The following is a 9,681-nucleotide window of genomic DNA, read 5'->3' on the forward strand; positions in this document are numbered from 1 at the left end:
TTAATGCCACAAAAAACACAGAAAGAAGTAAGAAGTTTCTTGGGATATGCAGGATAATACAGAAGATTCATTGAAAACTTCAGTAGGATAGCTTTACCCTTGTTCAAATTACTTGCAAAAGACATTGAGTTTCAATGGACTACAAATTGTCAAATTGCATTTGAAAAACTAAAATAAAAATTGTCTGTGGCACCCATTTTCAGAGGACCAAACTCGTCATTTCCATTCCACATATCCACTGATGCATCAGACACAACTATAGGGGAATCTCTAGGAAAAAAAGAAAACCAGTTTAACTATGCCATCTGTTTCATAAGAAAAATTTAACTACGACATAATTAAACTACATAGTAACTGAAAAAGAAATGTTAGCTGTTATCCATGCAGTTAATAAATTTAGGCATTACATAACAGGCTATCAAGTATTTATTCATACAGATCATTTAGCCATTAAATATCTAATGAACAAAACAATAACTAATGGCAGAATTACTAGATGGCTGTTACTAATGCAAGAATTCAATATCACTGTTCTACATTGACGGGAAAAGATAATCAAGTGGCATATTTTATGTCAAGACTTAATTCTCCTGATGATCTTATCCCTGTTTCAGAAAACTTTCTCGATGAGAATCTATTTGCTATAACAGCTAAAACCCCATGGTTTGCAGATATAGAAAATTATTTGTCATCTGGAATATTACCATCCCATTTCACTAGCAAACAGAAAAGGAAAATAATTAAACAGAGTGCTAGATATACTTGGGTCAATGGTGACCTATTTTATACTAGTCCTGATATTTTGATAAGAAAATGTGTAAGAGAAGATGAAATTCTTGATATTATAAAATCATGTCATGATGAACCATGTGGTGACCATTTTGCAGATAAACGGACATCATACAAGGTATTCAAACTTGGCTAGTACTGACCAACAATTTTCAAAGACTCAAAGAACTATTGCAAAAGATGTGATAGTTGTCAAAGAACTAGAAGACTTGTAGTATCAGATGAGATGCCATTGAAACCACAAGTACTTATAGAACCATTTGAACATTGGGCTCTAAAATTTGTGGGACCAATTAACCCACCTTCAAATGGAAAGAAGTACATTCTAGTATGTATAGACTATGTTACAAAATGAGTTGAAGCAAAAGCAGTGGCAAGAGCAACAGAAGAAATAATGGTTTTTTTCCTCTTTGAAGAAATTTTTGTAATATTTGGAGTTCGAAGACAGATTGTTACAGACTAGGGAACACAGTTCACTTCTAAACTTGTCCGAGATCTTACAGAAAAAATACAAAATCAAGCATAGAAATTATATTGCGTATCATCCACAAGCAAACAGACAAGTAGAATCTACTAATAAAGTTTTGGAAAATATCATGAAAAGATAGTACAAATGAACATAAAAGATTGATCAGAAAAATTGAAAGATGCATTATGGGCATACCGAATTACATGGAAAAACACTATTGGATTCAGTCCATATCAATTGGTATATGGTAAGGAAGTTCTGTTACCAATCGAATTTCAAATTCATACATTCAAGCTTGCAGCAGAATTAGGATTGGATCTGTCAAAAGCTCAACAACAGAGGCTTATGCAATTGAATGAACTAGATGAAATCAAACAACAGGAAGTTGAACATACCTCACTAGTACAACAACAGAGAATCAAATGGCATGACGGATTTATTAAAAACAATTTTTTTCATAAGGGAGACTGGGCACTTCTTTTTGACTCCAAGTACAAAGATTTCAAAGCTAAGTTCACTACTCATTGGCTTGGGTCATATGAAATAGAAGAAATATTTGACAATGGAGCAGTTAAGATAAAAACAATTGACGAAGTAGATTTTCATTTCTAGTTAATGATCAGAGACTCAAAGTTTACAACAAACCTACCAATAAAGAAGACTTTCTGAACAGAGTCTCAACAGAAGACAATATGGAAGTATTGGAAAAGCATAGTAATATGCCTTCCCTATTTCCAAAAGAATAAAAATAAAAATAAAAAGTTAAAAAATAATAAAGGAGTTTGGTTGTGAAAATCGAGGACATTGGCACAATACAAACTTGAATTCATATCAGAAAACCAACTTGTTTGGCCAATATGAATTCTCTCTTTTATGTTTTTCATTTTTGCAGGATCATCCTCCAAAAACTTAAAGACTTGAGGACAAGTCTTAAGATCAGCAAGGGGGAAGATTCATAATAAAATCAACAAACCATGCAATGGTTTAATATCAAGAAACTGTACTATAGAAGGGACCTGTTTCAAACAAAATCAACATTCATCAGTAAGGGACTTGTTTCAAATAAGATCAATATCATATACAAAAGGGACTTGTTTCAAATCAATATCAAAGGGACTTGAGAAGCAGCTACAAGCATCTATTTACAGTCCAGTATTGACAAGAATTCATTTTGAAAAGGTCAAGTGTTGACAAAAGAATCAAGCATTGAAAAGGAACTATCAAGTAAAATGGAAAAGTATTGTAAGTTTAAAAGCATTCTTAAAACCTTTGATTTTGAATTTTTTTTATAAAGATTGATAACTTAGTTTAAAATTTGGATATGCAATACTTCCTGTATATTGTACATTATCCTAGATCACCCTACATATTCATTCATTTCATCATTTAACCACATATTCACTTCCCATCTCATCACCAAACCATACATTCACATTTCATTACTCAATCATATCATTTGCAATTTTTGACCAAGATTGTTGGCCACATCTCCTTGTGATTTTTTTTTGTGCATCATGGAGAAACTATAAAACCCGAAGGATTAGTTTATGCATCTACAAAACAAGCACAAGAAGTTAGTATCATTGTAAAAAAATATGAAGAAAATTTGATTTGAAATGACCTAAAACTATGGTCATTTCAAAATCAAATATATGATGAAAAAAGACAAAAGTTACAATGATAAAAATATGCATATGCAACATGTATATAAGTATAATGGACAAGAAATCGATGATGAGCTAAGGTTGCATGCAATACAAAATCATAAGCTAAGATTGCATATAAAATGAAATCAGACACTAGGGTCCTAATGGTTATGCGTATTCAAAACTCCAACTATGCAAACTATAATTCTTATATAACACAAGTGTCGAAGGGTGTACAAAAGGTCGCATGGTCATAAGTAAATGAACCGTGATAAATCATGATGCGTTGACACAAGTGGCAACCCAAATACAAAATAGACAAGATAGCTAAAACAATGAAACGATCAAAATATTTTCAAAGAGACATAGACTCTGCGTATTCTCCTTCATCTTCATAGCCAACCTCAGCTCAGAGACAGAGAGAAGTATTATGCATTCATCCACAGTGTGATGAAGCTCTAACCAAAAGAAAAATGCAGAGAGTAAATGCGTAAATGCGTAGAGAGTAAACCCTGTGTCGTGGAGGGACTGTGTGAAAGAGCAATGTGAACAATTGAAGAGTAGCGTGGTGAAATAAGGAGAAGAAGAGCCTTGAGCAACGTGGGGAAATAAGGAAAGGAAAACCTTGTGCTGCATAAGAGAATTTAAAGGAACGTGGTCATTTGAGGAAGGAGAAAAGTGATTGGGATTCCCTCTGCGCCGAGCTCCAACAAATCCACAAAATACACAGAGAACTCCTCAATCAACGCAGTAACTCAATGATAAGGTAAGCGCCAAAGACTCCTTAAACAACTAGAATGATTTTGAAGAAGTTAAACTCCAGATTTGTTTAAGATGTGTCACAATGGAAAAAAAAAAACGACTTCAGTTCCAGATTTTTAGTGATTTGTCATTTTCAAAATCCTCTGCCACCTGTAGAATCCACAATTTCTTGAGATATTAGAAATGAGTTTGATTGAAACTACATGTTTACACAGGGAAAACAAATCATTAACAAAAGGTTTCCACAAGTTTTTCTATAAACTCTTCTTGCAGTTCAGGTATCAAAACTACGATTTCCTCATGCAATTTTTTGTCAAAAACTTTGCACAGTGAATGTTGTTTCAAATACACAGTATACAATTTCTAAAATAGAGGAGGTTTTTTCATAAATTTTATGTGAGAGGTCTTCTTACAGTCGAGATTTTTCTTTGGGTCTCTTTACACAGTCAGAATCTCTCTTCAATTAAGATTTATAAACATAGAACCTTGTGTTGATACTATTTGCAGCAATAGTCAAGAAAATTGAAGATTTATAGGCAAAGGAAATAATCTCATTTGTTTTCAGAAGGTAAGGAGATTTGGTAAGTGCATTTACCAAGATTGTTATTGCATGAATAAAAAACAATTTTTTTTTATTATCTTCATAATGAGATTATTTACTGGGCAAGGTTATATAAATTGGTATACAAAGCATATGCAAATGGCAACAAAAATGGAACCCAAAGAATTCAAAGTAGAAAATTGAAGGAAGCAGTGGAAAATTGTTTCAAGTAGGACTACTGGAGTTCCTTAGGAAGTTTAATGGCCACAATGACAAAATTACACAAGAATTCATAGAAAATTTTGAAAATGGGCAAACGAAAGTGGATGAACTTCCTATACCAATGAATCCAACTTTCAAATCTCAAGCATTAGAACTTCCTCTAATAGGAGAAGAATATCATAAAGGTTTACATTTCAAGGAGAAAGGATGGACATTTTTCTTAGAAAAACAAAGAAAAGGGACCTTTGATAGGACAAAAGGAATTTTAAGGGAATGGTTCAAAGAGCCTTGGTCAGAATTAGTTGTGATCATCCAAAAATATTTTACTTGTGACAATAGACATAGTATAGTCTACCTTTACCATATAAAATTGCTGCAACATATCAAAGGAGACTGTAAAATCAATATTCCTTACTTCTTTTCAAAGAGCTTGACTAAAATGATAGAAATTGTTAAAAACAAAACTGAAGCTAAAGAGGCTAATGTCTATCATTGTGGGTTGATTAAGATCCTTGTGGAGTATCAGGCAAGAAACAAAGGGATACTTTGGAATGAGTTTTTGGCCAAAAATCACTTTGAAGACCAATTAACAAGGAATGAGGAAAGGCTTGAACAATTACATGTCACAAAAAGCATCATGAATTCTCCTTTATATCCAGGGACAAGATTGAAAAAGGAATAGGATGATGTTATGATTGAGAAAGAAAAATCATTTTTGACCATTCCTAGGAGATCAAGAAGAAAGTAACAAGAAGAACCAAACAACCAAAGGAAAGACCCAGAAGTTGAGATTGTTGAAACCAAACCTCCACAAACATCAAAACAAATTGATGAAATCATACAGAGGTTGGAGGAGGAAGCTCGGGAAGAGCCCACAGAAAAAGGTTCTTATTTTGAAGATGCTTGGGTTGGAGATACATCATCTCATTCATATGCTAAAGAGGCAAGGGAAGAATCAAGAGAATTGCACACTGAGGAATATTTGAAGAAAATAATAGAGTTGACTAGTGACCTAGAGGACAGTAAAATCATGGAAAGGCACTTGAAGGGAGAGAAACAAAATGTACAAGGAAAACAATAACAACATAGTCCAAGAAAAAATAAATTAAACAAGTAAATCAAAAAGCTTGAAACACAGAACATGCTCATTTCTAAACAAGCCTATAGATGGCTAAAAGAAAAGAAGTTATGGCAATATAAATATGAAAAACAAAAAGTAAAAGTTGCCATCTACAAAGTAGAGGAACATGAGGGCATTGATATTTTACTTAGAGCTGCACAGGAGGAGGCTACAGGTTTAGGTACAGTAGGGGAAACATCACTCAGAAGGTCCAAATGGAGGAAGCAAGCATGAGGACATGCTTGAGTATCAACAAGGGGGAGATGTTGGCCCTCAATTTTGGTCATTTTTGCCTATCCTAAACCCATCCATTTACCACCATATTCCATCATATTTCACTTACATATGCTTCATTTCACTCTTATTTTGCATATTCAGGTAACTAAATTAAGTTTTTCAATTTTTAGAGATTTTTGTAAAAATTGGGTTTTAAGAGTAAATTTGGACTGCACTAAAAATTCCTGTAATAGCTCCATTAAAGTCATATGTGTAGGACGCCTGGGCGAGAGCCGAGCGCATATTTGGAAAGCTTGGGAACCACGGATGGAGGAACACCTATTGGTTCAGACAAAATGAGAAAATACAACCCTGGTCAACGCTGGTCAAACTTGACTTGTCATTCATAAATCCCTATTAAAAAGGGGTTGAATATTATTTTTTGGGATTTTAACTAATTTTGTGAACCAAACTTAATGAGTTCAACTTGGATGGATGGATTAAGATAGATGAATGTTGTTAGAGCTATTGTAGCTAAGTTTGTTGATCATTTGATTATTTAAACTAAGTTTATAAACCATTTATGTATGTGATTTTGTATCCAGACTATTGGACACCTTTTGATAATTTGAAGTATACTTTCTACTGTTCTAAGTTGTTGTTCATGCTGTAGATATTTTCATAAGTTATCTGTAGCTTAGATTTCCTTAGGTGTACAAGGCAAGGTTGGAGGGCCCCCATACCAAGCTAAGTACACTTTGATTACATTAGCATAATTTTTATTTCAGTATTTCTTGTTTCAGATTCATGCTTCAATTATTCAGATGTGTGATGCTTTTTGTGTGATTTTGGGATGACGATAGTTTAAAATCAAATTTGCATATGAAAGGACAACCAAGAATTTAAATTAAATTCTCTTTCTACCAAGTTATGAATCATAGCTAAAATCATCCATTTTGCATTTCTTGTATTATTTCTTGAATTTTATTTTTATTTGATGCATTGGTAATGATATTGGAGTAGATCTGTGAGGAAGGACAATCATGTTCTCCTAAGTTAGGAGCCTCTTCTCTTGCTATTTACACATTATAGACCACTGCCCTTTAATTTCTCTTCTTCGGGACAGTACTGTGAGGAAGGACAACCAGGATCTCCTAAATTATGAGCCTCTTCTCTTACTTGTTGCATCTTGAACAACGAACTTGTTAGTCTTTTAAAAACTTAGATTATATTTGTAATATACACTTCCTTTAATTTTATAGTCTTGCCTTTCTAATTTGATTTCACTTGAAATCCATATATTTTGGACATGCTTCCACGTTTACAAACCCGGATTGACAAGTAAAGCATATGTGTTAGTTTACTTAGTAAATTGACCTTACACAAAGCTTAAGAATAAAAAATCATGAATGAATATTGCAACCATATCCAAAAATTATGGCATAAAATATCCACATGTAAAGTAGTTATCCACATGGCATTATATTGTGCAAAGGCTACAATATGACCTTCGAGTTATGGTCCAATCAAAAGCTCAAAAAATGGTTTTTTTAATAATATTGAAAATTAGATATTTAGTTTTCAAAGTTAAACATTATAAGTTGCATTGGTTAATTTTACACTAATAGTGGTTAAAAGAAAATTGATTGCTACTTGGCAGGGACTCATAAAGTTAATTTATCCCATGTGGCAAAATTGAGTTATGTCATCAATTATGGAATTGGGATTTGAACAGATATCCATTGAAGATATAACTAGTTGCGTAAACTCAAAATCAAACTTAATTTTTTTTATCTACTATGTGTGGAGAAACTGTAGTGTTCCATGTTTCTAGTGAACACTCCACCCATCCCTAGGGTCAGTAAGTTGTGATTCCTGAAGATGAGTGAAGTGTTCACCTGAAACATCAAACATTGCAATTCATCTCCAGGGACAGTAAGTTGCGGTCCTTGAAGATGGGGGAAGTGTTCACCTGAAACATTGGACATCACAGTTTCTCCACACAATTTTTCCATAATTTTTTCGTCTCCAACACGTATTTGAATTGTGAAAATATGCATTCTAAGATTAAAATTTATTCTTAAATGATTAATAAATAGCTTAAATAGTTATGCAACAAATAAAAATGCATGTTTGGAAAGATAAACTATGTGCAGTTCATTACCAAGGTAATATATTTATAATTGGAAACTTGTTTACCTACCAAATGTATTGCAGAGCAACTTGTTTGCCATGATGAGCTTTGAATTTATTTTATTTTATATTTTACATATTGTTGTACTTCACTCATCTAAAATACTACTAATACTCAATATCAATCTAATAGTTTTCTCTTGTTTAATTTATATTAGATTTTAACTAACAAAATATTTATAACTATCATACCTTAATTTTTGAAGAAAAATGATTAAAATCAAATAAATGATATATTATTCCACAAATTATAAAATTAAATCAATTATTATTTTGATAGGCATGTCTATTTTGGAAAAGATTTCCAAAATTTAAATTTAATTATCAATAAGTAATAGATTGATGGTAGGCATTTAACCATAATTAACCTTTACAAATAATTGTAAAATATTTTAAGAGTAGTTGAGAGAGAGGGTTGATATTTATTTCGAAGGTAGTTATGTCATTTTTGTTTTTCAATTTAATTAGAAATTATTACAAAATTAAATTATATATATATATATATATATATATATATATATATATATTATATATATATATATATATTATATATATATATATATATATATATATATATATATAAACTATGAAATGAACTATGGTTTTTTGGGAATGTGGTATTGATAAGCCATGACATTGGCCTACAGTATTGTAACAAAGTCTATTTATTGGCTAAGAAACTCCATGGTAAAATGGGGTTGAATCTCCATGATAAATAAATCTCGTTATATGTATTTTTTTTAAATTATTTATTTATGTTCACGGGGCCTTGGATAAATGATGATTCAATTCCCCACATGATGAAGACGTAGTCCTACCTCGTTTACAAAAAAAAAAATTGTATTAATTTAAATATTAATTCTTTTTTATAATTATTAATACTTGCGCCAACATTATTAATAATTATGTTATATTATTTTATGTAGACATTTTGGCTCACTCAAATTACATAAAAATAAAAAGGAAAATAAAATACAATTAAAATAAATAAATACAATTCATATCTATAATTATTAATTAAAACATTTTGACTCGGTCAAATTACATAAAAAATAAAAATAACATAAAATAACATAAAATTAATAATTATAATAATCAATTATTAATAATTAAACCAACCTAGATCCAACTTAACTTCGGATCTACTAAGTGCCGAGAGGGATCAAATCCTTTGAGGTGCAAACCTTTTTTAGAGTGAAAAGAGATTTAATCCCTCTTGGTGCTTTGTAGATCCGGAGTTAAGATGTATCTAGGTTGATAATGGTTGAAAATGTGATTATGGCTATAATTGCTATTATACTTTATCATTATGTATTTATTGTAAAATTGAAAGAAGAAGAAAAAGAAAAACTACTTTGAAGCATGGGTTTCATGCTCTTTTCACTTGTTCATTAGGTCAAGACCTCCATTGAAGGCTTCTAGGTTTTTCTTGAGTCATAAGAGTCATTATTATATATATTAGACACTTGGGATTTTGTATCACGAGAAGAAAAAATATTTTGAGTCAAAACAGTGATAATTCATCTCCTCACCAAGTCGTCCCTACCTTGATGAAGTCAACCTTGTTTGGGGAAATTTGACACTATGGAAGTAGTATAAATAGAAGGAGAATTCGACCTATTTGGCATCCATCTATCCATAATTTCAATCTGCAATGAAGTAAGAAGAAAAAGAAGTGTGAAGTCAAGGACAAGAAGGACAAATCAAAGGAAGAACAAAAATT

The sequence above is a fragment of the Pinus tabuliformis genome, chromosome 4_2 (assembly GCF_031772625.1).
Source record: "Pinus tabuliformis cultivar Carrire ecotype Pingquan chromosome 4_2, CPIR1, whole genome shotgun sequence".
Lineage (NCBI taxonomy): Eukaryota > Viridiplantae > Streptophyta > Pinopsida > Pinales > Pinaceae > Pinus > Pinus tabuliformis.